General features: G+C 40.6%; 1 protein-coding gene across 1 annotated transcript in view; it reads right to left on the bottom strand.

Annotated features, from left to right (window-relative positions):
• The window catches only part of srpk2 (SRSF protein kinase 2), a 63724-nt gene that overhangs the window by 40871 nt on the left and 658 nt on the right, over window positions 1-22195 (bottom strand). The gene's annotated exons all lie outside the window — the stretch shown is intronic.

Genomic DNA, 22195 nt, shown 5'->3' with positions numbered 1-22195 from the left:
GTGTGTGTGTGTGTGTGTGTGTGTGTGTGTGTGTGTGTGTGTGTGTGTGTGTGTGTGTGTGTGTGTGTGCATTTGTCTAAGCTACTCCGTCTGACCTCCTACTATCTAACATCAGGTCATAGGAGACAGCCTTTATTCCATCAATATGGATTTGTGATACCAGCTTTTATATTTTTTTATCCATCTTGTTTGACCTCCCATCTTCCATCTTCTCCCTTTCTTTCTTTCTTTTCTGTGTCTGTGAAGAGTTTCAGCATTCACTGTAAAAGTCGTGCATCATCCAATCATCACACACACACACAAGGTGCAGAATAACAAGGCTTGAATTGGACGTGAGATTTTCTCCTGTAAGCACCACACTTTAGTTTAACAGGCAGACCCCAGAATACATGCTGACGGAGGTTGAGACGATCAACATCAAAGAGAGTGAGGTTTACCTGCCACCTCTCAGCACTCCCTCCTCTCAACTGCTACAAGAGCTACGAGCCAGCTTTGCAATTCTTCACCTTTTGGTGTTTATTTATCAAACTTTTGTTTAATCCTTTAACAACGTCTTTTCAAAGGGACATAAATCCTCCACCCAACAGCGTCGCTGATGACCTCAACCGTCGTGCCATCACCCCTCTGAAAGAAGCTTTAAGCTGCTTGCACGCAACAAGTAAGTCAAAACCCCTTACATATTCTTACACACACACACACCATCCTTGTCCTCCATCCATCTCCACCGCCGCCATGCCTCAAGTGCCAAGTTACACAACAGGGATCGTCTTCCTAATGCGAGTGCTCCAAGAGAAATTTGTCACAGTGCCGCCTCTTGCTCTTTTCAGGCTCAACTCCATCCATCCATAAGTTCTCCAATCCATTCTGCCTTATTGTTGACTGCACATCCCAAATGAAGCACTCCAGATCTCTGTGTGTGTGTGTGTGTGTGTGTGTGTGTGTGTGTGTGTGTGTGTGTGTGTGTGTGTGTGTGTGTGTGTGTGTGTGTGTGTGTGTTTGTGTCTGTCTGTGTGTGTGTTTGTGGCGCCTGAGGTCCAGATGGTGTTGTAGACAGAAGAATTGTGCTGATATGTCCCAAAACACAAGCCAAATATAGATGCAAATACAAACCACAAAAAAAAAAAGAATAGGTCAAACATCCAAATCAGTTCATGCTGCTTAATGTGCAACAATAAAAATAGGTCTGTAGTAAATTAATCTAATAACCATTATCTGTATTACTGATGCAACTTAATGCTACATATACATTATGGATGAATGGATTCTTTTTTTCAATTATGAAATGACATGAAAAAAAACATGAAAAATACCACTGACAACCAGTCCAACAACCAGATGTATTCTATTTACAGTGATGCAAAACAGCAAATCTACATATCTGAGAAGCTTGAATTAAACCAATTTACTTCAATTCATAAGTGACTGATCAATAGTAAAAACAGTAAATTGAAAATGATTTACTGCTTCATCAATGTACCAGCAAATTCAGCAGAATTCTGTACATCACATTACTATCTTTACATACACTACCATAAGTTTACATTGGCTGTAGCATACGACACTGTACTTGCATCTCAATAGGTTTGATCTTTCTAACGTATCCCTTGCCATATCAATCTCTTTCATGAGCATTCAACGTATGCAAATGAAAAGCATAATGATGCACTTCTTTTTTGTTAAAAGCAAGACCTGCTGTGTTTGGTATCTGCACGTATCCAGCCCAAAAGGCAACCCAGCTGTCCATGTAAACACTCACAAAGCTGCGGATTCCTCTCTGATCCTCGGCGCACAGTTCAGCTTGTGGCATTCAAATACTGCTTTGAGAATGGCGGTATTAGTCTATTCCCGAGGTTCATAACGGATAGCGTTATCAGGGTTTTATGAATTACTTCAGAGAGGGAAGCTGATAAAAAAACCTCATGACTAGTTAAGCAAACACATTTGCTAGGCTATTCCCTATTGTTGCTGTTGTCATATGAGACGTTGAAAGAGGGAAGCAGTTTGTGTGTGAGTGTAGCACTTTGTTGTTACCTGCCACGCAACAAGGGACCGCTGCGTTATTCTTAATTACAGTCAGATGCCTGTGACCCAAACAATAGAGGCAGGGACAAGCTAGCCGAGTGATGAAATCCACAAACCACACCACACCAGGGCTGCCAGATTATAGTCTAGTGTGTAGGGATATACATATATAATTAGAAATAGAGATAGAAATATAATTTCCCTCTATCCATTCAGTCTTAGATGTTTTTCTATGTGTGTATCTGTATCCAATGCCTGCTCCTCAATAAGAAACTTCACCTCATTTCCGTGCAAAACTGCCAATGTACACTGCTGCTCTCCTCTGTGCCCAACTGGCCATGTATTAATGCCTGATATTGCTCGCGCCCGTTTACTTCTGCCTGTCCGTGTGCCCACTGTGCTGAGTTCGAGTGTGCCAGTCTGGGGCCTGGCGTTAGGTTGTGTGGATGGCAGCGGCTCGGCCTGATCGTACTTGGCACAGCTTCAGTGACTACCTGAGTCATCCAGTCTGCCCGCTCCTCACCCTCCAGCACCCGTCAAATCGAGCTCTTTCCGCATTTGTACACTAAAAAAAGAGGAATGTGGGCTTGGCACAATTAAATCTGAATGGATATGGTTTTCAGTGCTGGACGATAAGAGGTTTGGACACATGTCCCGACTTTGACCTATTCGCGTTTTGGATTCACTGCTCAAAACATGAGATGGAAACTAACCACCAACAAAATGACTCTCCTCGTCGCTCTTTCAATTGAAATTTCAAAATACTTCCTTAATTTACTGACTGAAGTCACAACTATGAGCTAATACAACAGCAAAGATGCTCTAAATGATAACGATCTAAGCAACCCTGTACGACATAAAATAGTGCTCACTTTGATCTTCTAAGTCTGCATGGTACTGTCTTATTAGACATGAATATGTACAAATGATTTAAGCGGCTATTAATCTCTATGAATAACAATGGAGGAATGGCTTCTGAACCATGGCATCCCTAGATACATGTACTCGTCATGTATTGTGAAATAATCTGTCGAGACAATTTGAAATGATGCCGACGTGTGAACGTGTATGTGTCTTTGTCTGTATGTATTTTCAATTAGCTACAGTGTGCCACGTGAGCGATGATGCCTTTTGACTTTGCTATTCATGCTTAAAACCGTTACTGAATGTTTCACAATGTAAATCTACGATTACAGCTGATCAAAATATGATACAACTGCTCGTGGTTGTTGTATAGTAGTCGTGTGGCGTTCGGAGGTGCCATTGTTCAGTAATGCCATGCACTGAGGTGCTTCATGTGGCGAGCTGTTGTCCTGCATCGCTGCCGAGGCTGCACTACTGCTGCTGCTGCTGCTGCTGCTGCTGCTGCTAATGTTGACGTGTGTTGACACTCTTGCTGTGTAAGCTCTGTGCTCCACAGCAAAAAAAAAAAGACAGTATGTGTGTGTGTGTGTGTGTGTGTGTGTGTGTGTGTGTGTGTGTGTGTGTGTGTGTGTGTGTGTGTTCTTGTTATTGTTGTCATAGATGTTGCAGCCACATAAGGGGGAAGCAGCTCGAGTGGGTATCCGAGCAGAAGTGTATATTAAGATGGTGTTTAAGTGTGTGTGCTATGTATGTATGTATGTATGTAAGGATGTTCTGTTTAGGCATCCAACAGAAACGTCACAGCACCATGCAACATGAACTACTGCGTTTTCTTTCTCTCCCATTGCTACAATCAGACTGCTGTGACCCAGACAATAGAATAAACCAGCTTAGGATACACAGACGGAGACAGAAACAGAAAGAGAGAGGACACAAAACATGGAGGTGCTGAGGGGGAGGTTAGGGGGGGGGGAGAGGAAGAATGCAAAATAACAGAGAGAAAGAGAGACAAGCACGCAGACGTATGGGGCTGAAATGATAGATGAGGACAGAGGGAAGCAGGAGGAGGAGGAGGAGGAGGAGGAGGTGTTACCTTTCGGGGGACGAGGATTTCTCCGAGTTCACGGACATGAGCGGTGCCTGTTAGCCGCTCGCTGGCCCAGGGACCACGGGAGACGGCGAAAAAGAACAGAAAGCTGCTTTCTCTCAGTTTGTTTTGTTCTCTTCTCACCCTATCTGTCTCTCTGCTGTGTGACTGAGTATAGGAGAGGAGAGGGTTACTGCCTCCCCTCCTCCACCTCCTCCTCTTTCTCCTCCTCCTCCTCCTCCTCTCTTGTCTCTCTTGTCCTCTGCTCAGAGGAGAAGAAAGGATGGAGGACAAGGCTCCGTGAAAAGGATAAAAAAAGAGCAGCGACTGTGCAGTGCACAATCTGGCTTAATGTGTGTGTGTCTGCCTACATCGGTCTGTCTGTGTGTGTGTGTGTGTGTGTGTGTGTGTGTGTGTGTGTGTGTGTGTGTGTGTGTGTGTGTGTGTGTGTGTGTGTGTTGTGTGTGTGTGTGTGTGTGTGTGAGCTGATAGCAAGAGCAGCAATGTCAGTCAGGCGCCCCTCCTCATGCCCCAGCCTCCTTCCTCCCTCCCTCCCTTTCCTTCCTTCCTTCCTTCTCCTCTTTCACCTTGCCTCTCTCTCTCTTTCACTTTCACTCGTTCACACTGAAGCTTCCTTTTTGTCTTCCTCTTCCCTTTGTCTCCTTCCTCTCTGGGTGTCTTCTGGTCGATCTGGGTGATGAAATGAATACACGAGCTCTAGATCCACAGTGTGTGTCTGTCTCTGTCTGTGTATCCCTCCCTTCCTCCCTTCCTTCTCTCTCTCTCTCTGTCTAGCTGGCTCTATCAGGCCTTCTGCAGCTCTGCACAACAACAGAGCCCAGAGCGAGCTGGAACGTTCCACTTTCTTCACAGGCAGAGGGGTGTCGGCTTGTCAGAGCAACAGGAAAATGTATATCTTTCTCCTTGAGGCACACTGTCCTCCCCCTTCTTTCCCCTCTGAATTAGTCCCTCCCCCTCTCTCTCTCTCTCTCTCTCTCTCCCTCTTTCTCTCTCTCTTTCTCTCTCCCTCTCTCCCTCTCCCAATTGCCTTATTACGACATCCTGTATCTCAGGGCAACGCCGCACAGATCTGCCTAGCTTCACCCCCCTGCTCTCCTCCCCTCTATTTGGCATCCTCCCTCCTTTTCTCTAAACCCCCATTTCTACCTCTGTCTTTTTTGGGTGCTGGATACTGTTTAAATATATATATATATTTATTGTTTATATTGCTTACTGTATATTAATGTGTGTGTGTGTACGTGTTTTATTCTCTTCTATCTCCATCCCCGTCTGCAGATGGATCCACTTTTACATGAGTGAACAGCTTACAGAGAGGTCGCCGGAGGGTTTGCTGTGATGGGGGTCTGTCTCCATCTCTCAATCTGACCTCAATATTAGTGTGGGGGTTTGCGGATGTATGTGTGCACATCTATATGTATGTACGTGTGTGTGTATGTGTGAAAATGCATAGTGGGGCATCCTGAGGTTAATGTGATGGACTAGTCTTAGTGTACACAGGGAAACATACAGTATAAGTGGTTACTGTATCTGCAGGTTCTTTCTCTAACATACGTGATTATTCAAATGATTTGTTGGTAGTCAGTGGGACGTAAAAAAGCTTAGGTTTAAATATACTGTAAGGTGGCAGAGTTTCTTCTACCAGTGGATTTGTGGATTTGTTACCATATTTTATTGTACATTTTCATATTTCTATTTTTAAAATGATGTCTTATACTTTCACTATCTGATGTTTATTGATCACCTAGCCAAATTCCTTGTATGTGTGACGTACTTGGCAATAAACAGCTTCTGATTCTGATTCTGATATTAGCACTGTGAGGTAGCTACCCCCTTAATATATCTTGGTGTGTTTTTAGGTCATGCAAGCAATGATGCAAATTAACGAGCATGGCTGCTTTATGGCAATATTAGATCTGCTAGATTTTCCCCCAGGTGAGATGGAGTATTTTGTTTTGTCGGGTATTTAATTCGCTGGGTAAACCATAAATAGACACTCAGTGACGCTAGTGGTATGGCTCTAGGCATTGTAAGTTTGTCAGTTTTGTCGGTCCATCAGTTTGTCCAGACTAAAATCTACTCAACTACTATTGGATGGCTCGCTATGCAATTTTCTACAGACATTCATGGTCTCCAGAGGAAGAATCCTGCCGACTCTGGAGATCCACCGACTTTTCCTTTAGCTCCACCATGAGATTTATAATTTTAGTTTTTAGTGAAATATTTTAGTAAAACTATGAGAGGTACATGCATGTTCCCCTGAGGTTAAATTGTAATTACTTTGGTGATCCCTTAGTTTTTCATTGAGCGCCATCATCAGGTCAAATTTTTACTTGTCCCATACTTTGGTTTATGACCAAAATACCTGCCAAACTAAGGACATTCTCATGAGCATCAGTTGTATTTTCTGTTTATGCTTAACTAAGATAGTGAAAATAATAAACAGTATACCTGTTTAAGATTAGCATGTTAGCATGCTGACGTTAGCATACAACTCACCCAGCCGCTTGAGTAGCTGGAGAGACTATTAAGGTATTTTCAGACCAAGCTCTTCTTCAATTTAAATCCAAACACATTAATCTTCTTCTTTTCTTCAAATTTCAGATGCCGATAAAAACAAGCGAATCAAAAAAATAGTAACTTTTGCTGACAAGATCAATAGATTATCTGGAACGTCGTCATACTGTCACACATCAATAGACATGGATATTGATCTTTTCATCCATTTGGTCTCACAACTATGTGCCCCTTTTTTACAAACAACGTAAAGATTATTACGACAAAGAATATGAAGAGAACATCTGTTTATCTGGTGACATATCTCTAAACAATACCAGTTGAACTTGATTGGGATGGTTAGTAGCCTGCAAAAGAGGGATAAACATACTTTTTTGTCCAGGTAAGATATAGACAACCATTCATTTCCAAGTGCAACATTATGCTGTGGATGTTATACATGTCAGAAATTACAAAGTCCTTATGAAAGGTATACTATAAAACCTGAGCATGTAAAAAGCGATAGCGTTACATCAATTATTTCTGTTACATAAACATACTGCCAATCGATGAGTGTGTGTTGTCGCTACCTTTAGTTTGTAGTGGAATGCACGGAGCGCAAACATTTGTGATGATCTTGTGAAAAGTCTGAACGTGAAAAATGTCAATGAATTCATCCTGAACACTCAAGATTTCATATAAAATTTGGTGTTGAAATAATTCATTTGGACAACAATAAAAAGATTGAATCATACCACCACAATACAATTCAAATGAAAATCATTAAATAATAATATTGAGTTATTACTAAACCGTACATGGGTGTATCATGGCTATTGATTTTGTACAAATACATTTTCATGGTAATAGTACAAACACAGATGCAAGAGACATGCCTGAGAGACGGCGACAGAAAGAAAAAGCGAACACAATGATCCCCTTTCTCTCCGATCTTCATACAGTTCCACTTTCCCACATAAAAGGACTACATTAGGCACACATGTCTCTGAGCCAAACTATTGTCCTCATTCTCTGTGGATGTGGGCCAATGGGGGGTAAAGTACACACTCGGTCTAAGCGCATCCATGCAGCAAGAGGAATATTGAGCTAATATGAGAGGTCACACTCCAATTTAATTCATCTATTTATTTTTTTTTTTTGGGGGTGGGGTGGCTGGAGTATATATCTCAGTGATTTATCTGCCCTTATCGGCATGTTATTAGATGGTGTAAGAAAACCAAAGAAGAGCAGGACGACAACAGAAAGCATCAGGGCCACGATTTAAATTAGTGCTGAAACAATTGATCCTTTAGCTGTTACAAGAAAATCCACAATTTAATTAATTATAAAAAATTCATGCATCATTTAAGTTTTTACAAAAAAATCTTGAGCCCTGCTACTCTATTGTTTTGGCTTTTCTCTGTTTGACAAAAATGGACATTTTAAAGAGCCCAAAATGATTGTGATGTCCATTTATTTTCTTAGAAGCACTTTCTCCACTAGGTCAGGTTGTCATGGGTGACAGAGCTCCTCAACGCACCGCTCTAATTTTGTTGGATGCTGTGTTACAATCTTGGTGTTACCACTCCATGGGGATAACCTCTTAGTGAGACTTTAGGATCCCCAAAAATGGAAAAGCTCATTCACGTGATGAGAAACATGCACACACACACACGCCGACTTACAGTTGCACACACACACACACATACAACCACTCACCGAGGGTATCAATTTGCAAATTCTGAGGCAGGTTCTCGTTCTATTTCAAAAGAAGACGGAGCAAAAGAAGAATAAGAAAGATGGGGGAGGGAGAGAGATGATGACTCTCATGAGCAGTTATATTTTGGGAGCCGGTATTGAGGCTGCCGGGAGCTATCTTTAAGCGGCCTACTTCTCCTCACTGCCTGGTGGATGCTGGGGAGAGAGAAGGGGTTCATGCGTGCAAACACACACACACACACACACACACACACACACACACACACACACACACACACACACACACACACACACAGGTCCCGTTGCAAATTGCTCCGGAACAAACAGTACACTCAAACCCACAAATGGAGCCGCAATCAGAAGTCACAGCAAAGCACAATAATACAGACAAGATGACAAATGCATACACAATAGACTGTGTTTGTGTGTGTGTGTGTGTGTGTGTGTGTGTGTGTGTGTGTGTGTGTGTCTGTGTCTGTGTGTCTGTGTGTCTGTGTGTGTTAACACAGATGGCTGAGATGCCTCCACTTTAACAGTGACGCTGCTCTTTGTGTCAGCAGCCTTGTTGTTACCGTCTGCAGAGAAAACACTGCCCTCAAGTGGACAGAAACACAAGCACACACAATAACATATACACAAAGTGGTTTATCTTAAATTGTGTGTGTGTGCATGTATGTGTTTAGAGCGGTCAGTGTCCAGATTGATTGACATACTGATAGCCTCAGGTCTGCCTTGGAGCAGCTCATTTTTCTTTCTTACAGACTTCCATATGGAGCACACACTCTCCTTTGGGACTCTACAATTCAGACTGCATAAAGATAAAGATAAAGATAAAGATAAAGATAAAGATAAAGAGGTTTTTATTGTCATTGTAGTGAACAACGAAATTCCGTTTGGCAGCTCTCAGCTAGCCAGCAGCAGTGTATAATAGTAATAATAATAATAACAACAATGTACAACATAAAAATATACAAAAGGAATAAAAAACCGTACTATGTACAGCATGACAAAGACTGTGGATACTGGATGTAAATCTGAACACCAGCACGCACCACACACAAATGTACAGGGTTAATATGATCGTAAAAGCATTAAAGAGGGTATGGTTAAATATACAGGATGTACACATTGTCAGAGCTGGTACTACTATCCTACTGTATAAAATATATTTTCCTTCACAATCTGCAGAAGTGACCCTGACCAGAGAAACTTGCAACGTGAGTGTGTGACAACAAATGAAAAATTCCTTTGCGGAACTCGTCTTGTGAGGATTGAAAATACATTGAATTGACTATGACACTATATCCATTCAATTTCAGATGTACTTTGGTGGACATAAGAAATCCATGTTTGTTTAGTCTTCACCCAGGTCAGATATCTGAGCTTTCAGACAAAAATGTGTTTCCTAGTAAGGATCATGACTTGGATGATGAGGCTGTATTTACAAGTCGGACACTTGTAGTCATGGTAACTGCATTATGACTTGAACGTGGCATTCATTTTATTGCATGAAGGGAAATGTAGGTTTTTGATCTTGACATAAACCAGAGACTAAAAGTCAGGATCTCTCAGCCTTTACAGCTTAGACTATTCTTTTTATATGTCTCTTCAAACCTACTGTATTTTTTTTACAATTATGACAATGTTAAAAGGACACATCACCAATTTTACACACTAAAGTCAATTTATTGATTAAGATTACTAATCAGCATGTTTAATCAGTATGCTGTGTTCACCTCTACCCTCTCTTCTGCAGGTCTACTCTGAACTCATTTCAGTCTGACTTAATGAAAGTGCATTATTAAATCAGCAGAGTGCTCCTTTAACAGTTCACACTGGTTCCCTTGGTGATTGCACAGACATTTGTTACAAAAATAAATTTTAAAGTCATCAGATTTGTGGAAAAGGCTTAGATGTTTTTTTTTTGTTTTTTTTTACAGTGGCACCTATCTTTTGGATTCAGAACCTTTAGACCTTTTGCACATTGGATAATTAAAATTGTTGCAGCAGGAAAAGCAAACATGGAACTAATAATACTGTATCAGTGATGGCTCTTTGTATTTAATCAGGCAGAATTATGTATGCAATAACGTTAAGTAGTTATTGGATCATGTATTAGTTAGCAGACTGATTCTATTTTAGTGTCCCAGTAAGCCATGACAGTGACCTGGCCTGCAATACTGAGCTGGGTCACATGTTTGTATTTACATCTGTGCTTTTTCCTTAAAATGTCTGAATGCCAGACATTTGTATTCACCATGGGGCTTCTGTCTTGCTCCGTTTCTGAAATCATTCCAGTTTTTATCTCTATCTCATGTCCCGTCACTCTACTTTCTTCCAGCTAAGCAGAAAAAGCCATAACCCTTCCCACCACACACTCACACACACACACACACACACACACGCACACACAGTTACCGGTCAGTGTTGAGTGCTCGTAATTCATCCAGATATACACAGGTAAGCAGCTTGCACTTTCTGTGCCTCATTACCCCGGAGAACGCACTCTACAGCAATATGTTTGAATGTGTGCACTTTGCGAGCTAAAAGGAGTTGGTGTTTATGTGTGCGTGCAATAAGAGGGTGAGGAAAGAGAGAGAGAGAGAGGGGGGAGGCAGTATGTACAGTTTAAGTAAAGCTAAAACTGATTAGGACCCAGTAATAGCACCTGGTCCTGTGTGTGTGTGTTTGTGTGGGAGCTCATTAGCAAAGTGGTGTGTGTTTAATTGCTGAATGAGTGACCTCCGCCCTCTGCTCCTGCACTCTGACCCCAGCTGCTTCACCGGGCCGACATGGATTTTATCGCAACACTTGACACCGATCACACCCACGAAATGGCCGACTTCTTGTTTTTTTTAACGCCCTTTCCCTTCACTAATGGAGGACACTTAACGGAGATGAAGGTGTTTGTGTTTGTGTGACGTCAAGACAGTTACATACATTTGTTACAAGGGCTGCTTACACTTAAATGTCAAAAAGTTGTGAGAAGACGCCCATCACAACTATGCGGAGCGCACAGAGACGCCCGGGAAATTGTGTGTTTTGTGCGACAGCAGGCCAAGACAAAAATATATTTAATTTACTATGATAAGTGAAGAAAAGAAAGCAGCAAACCCTCATATTCCAGAAGAAAATATTTGTCTGAAACGATTAATCGATGATGATCAAAATGTTTCAGATGCATTGTCTTTTGATCCATTAATCGATTAATCAAGCAGCTTTGATCGTTACTTTCAGGCCGCAAATTAATTGTGTCCTCAGTTTTCATCTTTTAAAGTCTTTTATTTAAGATTAATAATTTCATGCTTCTTGCAAGTCTATTAAATTAGCCTATACACACACATCAGGCACAACTCTGATTAGCCCTTAAATGTTGCTAATAGTGTGGAATCTAGAGCAGTAGCGAGCTTATTCACAGTCAGAAGTGTTACTTAAATGCCATTATTAAATTACTATAATTGGTGATTTACAACTCTATAAATGAATAAACTATTTAAAAATAAATAACTAAGATTCTTATAGCTTGAACTTTCAAATTATAAAATCTAATTTCTGGGTGACCCTTAGTAAAAGCACTATGAAATGCAATTGTATTTTGAGTGTTTTTGTATTTTACTGGATCCTGCTCTAATCAATCCAGTGACCTTTGACCTCCTGGTTACAGAGACCCGTCTTACTACAAAGCACCAAACCAGTACGCTCTTCTCTAATGGTTTTTTCTACAAAAGTGAAAATTTAAAAGATGAAATAAGAGAATTCAAAGAAGCAAAATGGGATATTTGTTTGTACTTCACTGATTCACATTAAACAGCGAGCCTTGTCTTCTTCATGGAAGGAACACAGAATCTGATAGAATTCAATAGGTTACTATTAAAGTATTCAGTCATTTCCAGCACAGACAAAATCAGGAGGGGGAAGAACAGTACCTAAAAATTATTTTTAGTCACAAGACTAAAAACTGGGACATGGTCACCCTCTTACGGAGATAATAAGAAGTACACTCCTCAGACTCGGAACTGCACAGTCTACTTGATACAGGACATCAAGGAAAAGAAAAAAGCAGCACTTTGGGAGGAGAAACAGGAAAACAACAAGATGTTTTTTTCCCTACTGTCCTGAAGCATGTTGAGTATAGAAAATAGTCCTGGCTGCAAGTTGAGGTGTGTAGAACAATGAGGCGCTGAGTTTCCAACTTCAGAGTACTGTGATAACAGCCCTGCAGGACGGGGCGGAGAGAATTCAGGCCTGTGGTCACCAGCGAGCATTAAGTCAAAACAACGAATGTGATAATTCACATAGCAGACTGCTGCAATGGGACTGAAAATAGACTGAGACTGGCGGTTAGATGTCTAAGACTATTGAAATGCGAGATTACAGCTTTCAAGTTCAAACACAGACTGGAAAATATGCCTCAAAATAATAGAAAAAACATGCTAAAGAGTTCCAATATATTGAGCTCAACAGACTTATATTTAGTGAACATTAAATATTAGTGTTAATCACTTTAGTTGTAATCAGAGGTAATTATTCACAACTTATTTTCAATAAACACAGCATTGCAATCCCTCTACAACTAATCAAACATGAACAATTTTTATATTTTGCTAAAGTTGAGCTGAAACAATTAAACCGACAGAAAATTGCTTAACTGGCAACTGTTTTGGTAATCGATTAATCGGTCAAAATAACAAACATTCCCAAGTAACAGCTTTTTATTGTCATATATGATAAAAAAAATATTTTTTTTGGAACTATTTGTCAGACAAAACAGGACATTTGAAGATGTCATCTTGGACTGAAATAAAACAGAAAATCATTAGTTGCAGCCCTAGTTTTTCATACGAAGACAAACAAATGCCTTGTGGCTAGACTGCAAACATGAGAAGCAGTAATTCCATCCGACACAAGCAATCCAACACGGCTGAGTATTGATTCTGCCCTGCTGTACCTGTGTCTGCATTCATCATATTATCTGTGATTATTGGTGAATAAATAAGGGGCTAAATGTTTAAATGTGCTGCACTCTGATCCATCAAACCCCACTGACGACATGAGCAGCATCTTGGTAACTCATTATCAAAAAAGGGCTCTCTACAATTAACTGAAACTATACCTTCTTTCCATGAGGCTTTGGGTTGGTGTTTAACTTTTCCTATTTTTAAAAGGGGGCAATTACTTTAAATCATTGGTGGCAGTTCATTTTGTGCAAAGGCTATTAACCACGCACTGAGAAGCCGTGGGGTGAGCTGGATTATTTAGAAAAGGACATTAAAGCTAGGGTTGGAAATGTTCTCCGAAAACATTTGTTTTTTGCTGGGTTTTTTCTCTTCACATCCCGACAGCAATCGTCTTTCACAAGCTGCTAGCTTGACACTTGTGAGCACTAACAATAGCCATGTTCATTGTTTACATTCATTATGATGATTTTGGGGGAGTAGCTTTGCAGGGAGGCCTGAAGGAAAGTGCTGTCAGTGTTGCTCACTTGGCAACTTCCTTACTGGATTAATAATAATAATAATAATAATTAATAATAATAATAATAATACATTTTATTTGGTGGCGGATTAAGGGACTTTTGGAGATAATGCTTCTAGCTGCTTTCACTGGAAAAGAGTTGGCAACACTGGGCCGGATTCTTAGGTTGGATAAATCTTTTTTAAATGATGTTACTCTTGCAGGTTCCTCAACATTGCAAACCCTAGCTTTGAGTGATCTACAGCATCACACTTAGTAGAGGTGCACAGATAGGAGCGACATAGACAAGATTATGCAAAAATGATCAGAGATGCAAAATGCAAGGGTGTTATTTCCAATGGGGGGAAATTATTTCCTAATTTGTTATATTTACAGTTCCTATAAACCCTTGGCATTGTCAAAGAGAAAAGTAAAAACAAGCTCATATTTTTGACCATACTGAAAAACTAAAATAACCCACATGTACAATTCTGCCATGAATGCGGTGAAGTGTAAATATGAGCTCAAATAATTCATCAAAGAATAACTGTGCTGTAGAGTGTGGAGTTTAACAGCTGGCTCAGCGTTTCAATTAAACTACATTTTGAGAAAGAAAACACCCCAAAGGCAGCTTATGCGTGAGATAAGAGGAAATAAAGCTGCTAATGCCACCTCCGTTTCTGTCTTCTGTGTGAAAATGTTTTTTTGAAAGACTCTCTAATAACAAAGTGATATAATATTATCAGAATAAAGGTAAATAATAAAGGGTTTAGGATTTAGATTAGGATTTTACATTGAGAGGTACCACTAAATCCCGTCTACACTGTTGTTTTGCAAGCAGAAAATGTAAATCCATTTGAAAAACTGAGAAAGGTTGCAGTAAAAGAATAATTGTAAGGTCAGAAATGCATAAAGAATGAGAAAAATTTGACATAACATCCATCAGAAATGTTGCTTCATAAACATCATAACCAGAAGGTGGCGGTGGAGAGCGACTGTGCTGTGCTCAGCCTCCCGACTGTGAGGAGCCCCTGCCCTCACAGAATTACATGCCCTATTAATGTCTTCCCTTCCTCCTTCCATGATGACCCATTGGCCTGCAACTGCAGAGCTGGACTGGACCGCACCACTTCAGACGCATTACATGGGAGGAACAAATCCTTGTCCCTCGTTGAACAAATCCTATTTAGACCACACACACACACACACACACACACACACACACACACACACACACACACACACACACACACACACACACACTCTCTAAGCATGGGAACCCCCTGTCTTTTAATTCACTCTTGTTCTGTCTGCTCATTCAGTCCGATCGACTCGTGGATTTGCCCGGCTCTTGGGGCTTTCCTGGCCGGCGTTCTTGGAAAACAGGAGGAAAATCCTTAAAGAGTTCAAACTCCCTGAGTCAGACAAAAGAAAACAGAAAACAGAATCCAAAAGAAAAACTAGTCGAGTAGATTTAAGGATCAGACTTGATGGATTAAGCTAAAAAATAACAACTACTCAACTTTAGCCTTATTAAAGTCTTAGTCCAGACAGAGGCAACCTAGTGGCTCACAAAACCAGCACACCTTACTAATAAAGGCTGTGGAAAACGTCAGCTTAAATTGGGAGTTTTTTCTTCAGGAGTTCCTAATTCAACACCTACTGGAATGGCCTATTTCTACAGTATATTCAATTAGCCAGTCAGCCAGTAATAATACTTAAACTGTGGCCATCAGGGAGGAAATCATTCCCACATACTTCCTCCCACAGAGGAAGCAGCTAATATCACATTACAATTCAGTATGTATAATAATGAATGATCAGTAAAGGGCAGAGCCAGTCTCTCTGACAGTGTGAGTCTATGTCCATAAATACCAGCTCTATTTGGGTGATTTATTATTAGACTGTAGGACTATAGAAAAATAAATCAGGAATACATTTTCAAGGTTTGGACTAAACATTTCCTCCTATATGCAGCTAGTAAGCTAGATAATTTATACACATCATCAATATACATTGATTTTGACACTGCATTAAACAGCTTCCCTTCTGATCAAAGTTGCATTACTTTATGGATTAAATGACGATGTACACTGTGAAAGGTGTCGCTCGTAGTGAAAAAAACAGCTCAACCAAGCATTTCGGAATATTTTTTAGCAAATTCCTTTTAGGTTTTACAGCCTGTTATTTCACTGTTTTGGTTCAGGCTCACTGCTCTCATCACTTCAGCCCCATTTCCAGCAGCAGCAGGCAGCTGTTTTCAGGTTTTTTTTAAAGCTTTGATAAACACACAGTACGCCAAGAACACAGCATCAAATGGCGATTAAATCTGCTCAGCTGTCACTATAAAAAAAATCTAGCGCTGCAGGCTCACATACAATTAGTTTCGCCTCACAATCCTGACATGACAGACATGTTTGGATCCTCCGCGGCCATGACAATGAAAATACAAACGTGACTCTGGTACCTGCATGTGTCAAAGTCTAAATTGTTGTCCTGCAGGTCTGACTTGTAATACAATGTCAAAGGTTGTGACTTTAACATAAACTAACTGAACATAGAACTATAGCCGTCTGTATGGGTCAAATTAGCATTTAGAATCCTTCCACTCTGCTTCTCCATTCAGCTGCTTGCCATTTAGTGACGTATGTGCTTTCTCCCCCCATGTGTCCAACGCGGCAGTTATTGCTAACTCTTTTTTCATGCCTTCAGCTGCCCTGTGCCATCCTCTAATTCCCTTTCTCCATTTTCTTGACTCACTCTCTCCATCCGTGGCTCTTCTGTTGCTATTGGTTGGCCAGACACAAGCTCACACATGCAAACTCTCCATTTCCCCCTCTCCGTTTTCCTCCCTCCTATTCTTGCTCTTTATCTTTTGCTCCACCTCTCTAGCGTTCGGCATGCCTATCACTGTTTCTCTCTCCATCTTTTTGTCTCTGTCTCTGTCTCTGTCTCTCTCTCTCTCTCTACATGCAGCTCACATGCTCTGCTCTCAGCACCCGCCATCAGCTCCATCCAGTCAGGCAGCAGTATTGATGGAAGAAGCTTTATTAGCTGAGCAGTACAAATCTGCTTCCTCATGTCTGTACAAAACATTACATACTAGACACCATGACTTCATCCTTAAACTGGGGGATCTGACCACTGGTGTTCATCCATAGCTACAGTAGATGGACTCACCAGGGAATCAATTCAATTCATTAACAGGGAACCTTTTGCTTACCGCTTGCAAATCAATAAAGGATAGTTAATCATTGTAGCAGACTGATCCTACACATGACCAAAAAGAAGATAAAATAATGTAATGTAATAATGTAATGAAAAAACCCATAGTCTGTAATTTTGGTAAAAGCACTTTCTTGCAATGAATCAGATGAGAAGATTGATACCACTCTCAGGTCTGTCAGTTAAATATAAAACTGGCTTAGTTTCGAAAGAGGACTGGAAAATGGCAATTTGTTATCTCACGTGGCTGTTGTGTGCTGGGGGGTTTTTTCTGAAAGAGCTAGGCCCGCCATTTTCTGTTATCAGTCTAAACTGAGCTAATTTAAGTTGGTCTAGCTCCATATCTAATAGACAGGTCTGGGACTATTATCAATCTTCAAATCCAGCATTTTGCAAGAAAGCATAAAAAAATCCCTGAATTTTGAAGTGCATGTCACACACTGGATATATGTGTTTCTTATATCAAACTAAGGTGTAAATTTAAATGTAAATTTAAATAAACTTTTGTTGTCACGTATGCATACAGCACAGCACATAATGAGTATTGAGTATACAGGGAGCAGTTGTTTATGGTTCCAGCGCCTTGTTCAAGGGCACATCGGCAATGCCCAGTGGGCGACCTGGCATCTCTCCACCTACAAGTTCCCAATCCATAAATATTCTGTGCGGGGGAGTTGGACTAGCGACCCTCTGGTTCCAAAGACAAGTCCCGACAGACAGAGCTACTGCCACCCAAAATGTCAGCTCTTTGTGGCATGTACCATACCTGCTTCAGTTTCATAAATTCATAAAACCTTGAGAGGGGATCTCAATCGTGACAGACTCAGCTTTCGGCCTGATGCCAGTGATTAAACCCCGTCTCCTCTCTGCACAGTGTTCTAGCCAGCTGCCTACTCTCTACTTTAGTCAAAGACTACTGGCTGGGCCAAAACCCAGACGAAAAATCAATGCAGTTTACAGGGCAATGTGTGGGAACATTAGTCAGGCTGGAGGCAGCTCATTTCATGCAGAAAGGTCCATAGTGCCACGACTGGCACTGCCAGCTGACAGCTATATGTCCCCAGAAGAATATTAGCATTTAGACTCATCGGTGCTCTGGCTGGCAAATTTATGACTAATGAATGCTATTATACTGGCGTCTCTATATTTATCTTTCACCGTCACCACCCCAGCCTGTTTGGGTATGCTGATCCAGATCCATTTTATCTTGGAGGCAATTCACGTCAAAGCCTCAGCCACTTGAAACCTGTGAGTTGTCATCGTCTAATGTGAGAAGCAGTCACATCTGATCAAACATGTGATCTTTAGTCAAGGATAGACAGTTAGTTGACTTGCACCAGAGGTTGCATATGCAACTACGGGTTACTTATGACAGGCCAAAGATCAATAAAAGGGTTGCTAGTCAAAACTCTTGCAGTAACCTCCTTCAGTCATATGAAAGGTTTTCATTTTAATAGCTGGAGTACAGAAAACTTTATTATTTTCATTGCTACTTTGACATACCTCAAAACTACTGCATCATTGTTGTTGTTATTATTGCTACAAGTCTACTAGAGTCACACAGGCAGTGTTTCTATAGCGACATGAACAACAAAGGGCTTGATGGTCCATTTATTTCAAGTGACAGACCAAACTCAATAAGATTTGAAAGCTATGACCCGTCTCTAAACAAACCGAGTCAGAAAAAAAGAGAACTGTTGTTATTTGTGGCCCCTGCAGCAACTGGCAAAGTGCTCATATTTTGTTGATATTCGTTAAACAAAATGGCTTGGTAGGGATACAACAAACTGCATTGTGAGAATTGTAGATAACATTGCACTCACAGTTATATTTGCATGTTTATATACTTAAATATAATTAGGTTGGTTTGAGCTAAAGTGAGAAAGGCACAGTGAATATTTACAGGACTGTAGTTCTTAAGATATCAAACTCAAACAGGTCCATAAAAGCCAATGCGTCAGGTTTCAATACAAATTCATATAAAAGCAGGTATCAACATGCATTTTTGTAATGCCACTTTGCTTTACTGCTCTGTGAGTTTCACCCTCTTTCCTCCCCCCCCAAAGGACTTCAAAACATTTCACATGGTCAGTGGAGCCAAACCAATACAGATTTGGGAGCCCATACTGATTTCCATATTTTACAATTTTCTGTTTCTTTCTTTTAACACAAACACTAAGCATGAACAATACTCGCCCCTTGAACGCCCAAGATACATACAGAGCATGACATTTTAAAGTTTAAGAATAAACGTGCTCTTTGGTGGACAAACAAGGCTATGTGATGGTAACTGTTACTATATTACCTAAAACCTAATCTTGCATTCCTTCACTGCAAGTTCTTGCTACTTATTGACAAACATATACACCAATCCCAATATATATTTTCTCTATCTTATGTGATAGTTAACTGAATATCTTTGTTTTTTTTTTGTGTCTTTCAGAAAAGAACAAGCATTAAAATGTAGCCTTGGGCTTTAGAATATTGTGATAGACATTTTCTGATATTTTATAGATTTAAAATAATAGCAATCTATACAAAAAATGAATCAATAAAGAAAATAATCAGTAGTTGGAACCCAATAAAAAAAAAAAGTATATAGTCGCTGTCTGGTATAAGAAATGCTGGTGGGAACCATTAGTTCCTCAACCTGTTGGACCAACCACAACAGCTCAGTTGGCTCAGTACCAGTTGGCTTTCAACGCCTCAGCTCCTATCGAGCGTCTCTCTCACACACACACAGTCTGACTCACACACATGTTGTAAAATACCGATAGTCAGATCAGCAAGACAGGCCACAGGAACCACAAATCTGGTAATTGAATAAAGAGATAAGATCAGGTTACGATGTGAAGGTGAAGGCATGAACTTCAAAAGGCCAACAAGAGAAAAAGTTGGATGATGAAAAGAGACAGTGTATCAAAGTGAACTAAGTATGAACTTTTCTTTTCGGCCCAAAACCAAGTTCAAAGAAGCTCCGACTACACCACCTACACACAATGCACATCTACACTCACACACAGTCAATACTATGTGTTATTTTAGTATATGAATCCAACAAAATAACACCAAAGCAAAACTGCCCTTCCAAATCACAACTAGTGTTTTAATATTTAGCTGACATTGCACATTGAACAGAAGTGATAAAAGCTGGAAAAAAGTTTTAAAGACCAGAGTTGCAGCTGCAAGGCCAAATGATCAGTTTTGTTTTTTTTACTTACAAACTCGCTCTGCTCAGCAATCCATGCAGTTGCTCACCAACACGTGTCACCAACACGTACTATACTGCTGAAGATCTTAAACATCGAGTTTAACTATTACTTAGAAAGTGATCCATCACAGATGACGTAGGTACCCTCAGCAACAAACACGTCACACTGTTTTTTAATCTGTAAAAAAGTCGAAAAACTCCTGAAAAAACATTCCTCCTGTCAGTACATGATTGATGGTTTGTGAGATCCTCCATGTGATAAAATAAAAGATGACTCGTCGTCTTTGGTTTTGCAAAACAATTAAATGATTAAATGATCAAAAATGTTGGCAATGCCCTAATACAGGTTCATATGTTTGCTTATCTCCATCACCAACTATCAACAAACACAAAGACTAGCTGAGGCTGATGGGAATAACATTGACTAAAGTATTGGGCTGACTTCTATTCTGACTTGAAGCTGGCGTAAAATGAAAAGTCAGGGTCCCATGTGTTCCTGTTAAAGTCCACCGCAAGATACCATGACGTGTTCCTCTACGCTTTAGTTAAATCTCTGTTCCACCCCTGTTGTTTGCCAGATCTGGCGATATCAGGTAAGATGGCATACAGTCAGTGGGTAAGGAGAGAGATTTGGGAATCGTTTGTTTGTGCCTGCACTTATGCGCATGTTTATCTGAATTAAATGAATTCAAACTAGGGAAGTTGAACCAGCTGAACAAATCAAAGTTAAGTAACAATGCATTGTCTGAGCCTGAGTACACATTGCTCTGAATGTGAATGTCTACATTTGTGATGGTGTGTGTGACTGCGTATGGGTGTGTGTGTGTGTGTGTGTGTGTGTGTGTGTGTGTGTGTGTGTGTGTGTGTGTGTGTGTGTGTTCATGTGTGTTTGTTGTGGTTCCTGAACACAAAGCTTTCCCTCAGCTGTGTGAAGACATTCAGCTTGACTCTGGATCAAAGCAGATCATTATCTATAAGAAGGAAATTCTCTCTTTGAAAGTGTATGTGGGAGCAGGAGAAAGTGCAAGAAGAGAGCTAGAGAGAGAGAGAGAGAGAGAGAGAGAGAGACAGATGCTACAGTGACCCAGACCTGGATAAGCGTCTGCTGGATAATGAGCTTACATGATTTGCTTCATTGTACGGTTGGCACAAATAGTCCATTGACAGAAAATTAAGCCGCAATTATTTTTGATAATCTATTAACTGCTTAAATCATTGAACAATAACACATTTTTATCATTTTAAGCTTCTGAAATGTGGAGATTTGAGTCTTTTCCTTGTTTTACAAAATGATCAATTGCATATTAGACCACATGATTTTTCTATTGCTCATGGACATTAAATGAATAGTTATTTCATTGGGAATATTATTTTTCATTTTGTTACTCATTTTCTCTGCCTGCTTAATCATTATCCCTGTATAAAGTTAAGCCCTACTGTACATATCCCAGCATACACTGGGCGAAAAGCCACATCCACAACATGTCATCCCTCTCAGAGCAACCACTGGCTTTATGAATTATTTAATTTTTTCTGCACACATCTGTTTGCTGTAATCCAATATGATTATTGGGGTGGTTGGCAGTCGAGCAGCAGACACCGAGCTTGGCCCCCCGGGGTGGCCGCGCCGTTGGTATCACCTAATTGATGCCTTCTTCTGCTGCCGGTGACGTCGCTCCAATAGCATCATGCCATGAAGTAAAGCCCCCCCACTCTCCCCACTCCAATTTCGCATGCACTTTACACCGCCACTGCGCTGCAACACACACACACACACACACACACACACACACACACACACACACACACACAGCAGGAAACAGTGCTCCAACCAATTAAAGAAAAAGTTACATAATCAAACAACATGTGAGAGATTCCCAAATAGGCTACTCATTATCACTGCAGCAGAGGGGCCAAGGAAATGAGCTGTCACATGTTTCACACCTCTTTCTGCACCCCCCCCCATCCCCATCCAAATACATACATCAAGGGGCCATCAATAAAGGGTGACATAAGGTATGGATTTTAGGAATTGTAAGGGAAATAGCTTTTTTTGGGGAGTCAAGTACAGATCTGACTCCTCTCACGTTAATGGCAAC

Source organism: Anoplopoma fimbria, chromosome 19, assembly GCF_027596085.1.
Source record: "Anoplopoma fimbria isolate UVic2021 breed Golden Eagle Sablefish chromosome 19, Afim_UVic_2022, whole genome shotgun sequence".
Taxonomy (NCBI): Eukaryota; Metazoa; Chordata; class Actinopteri; order Perciformes; family Anoplopomatidae; genus Anoplopoma; species Anoplopoma fimbria.
This window is presented reverse-complemented; position numbering and strand designations above follow the sequence as displayed.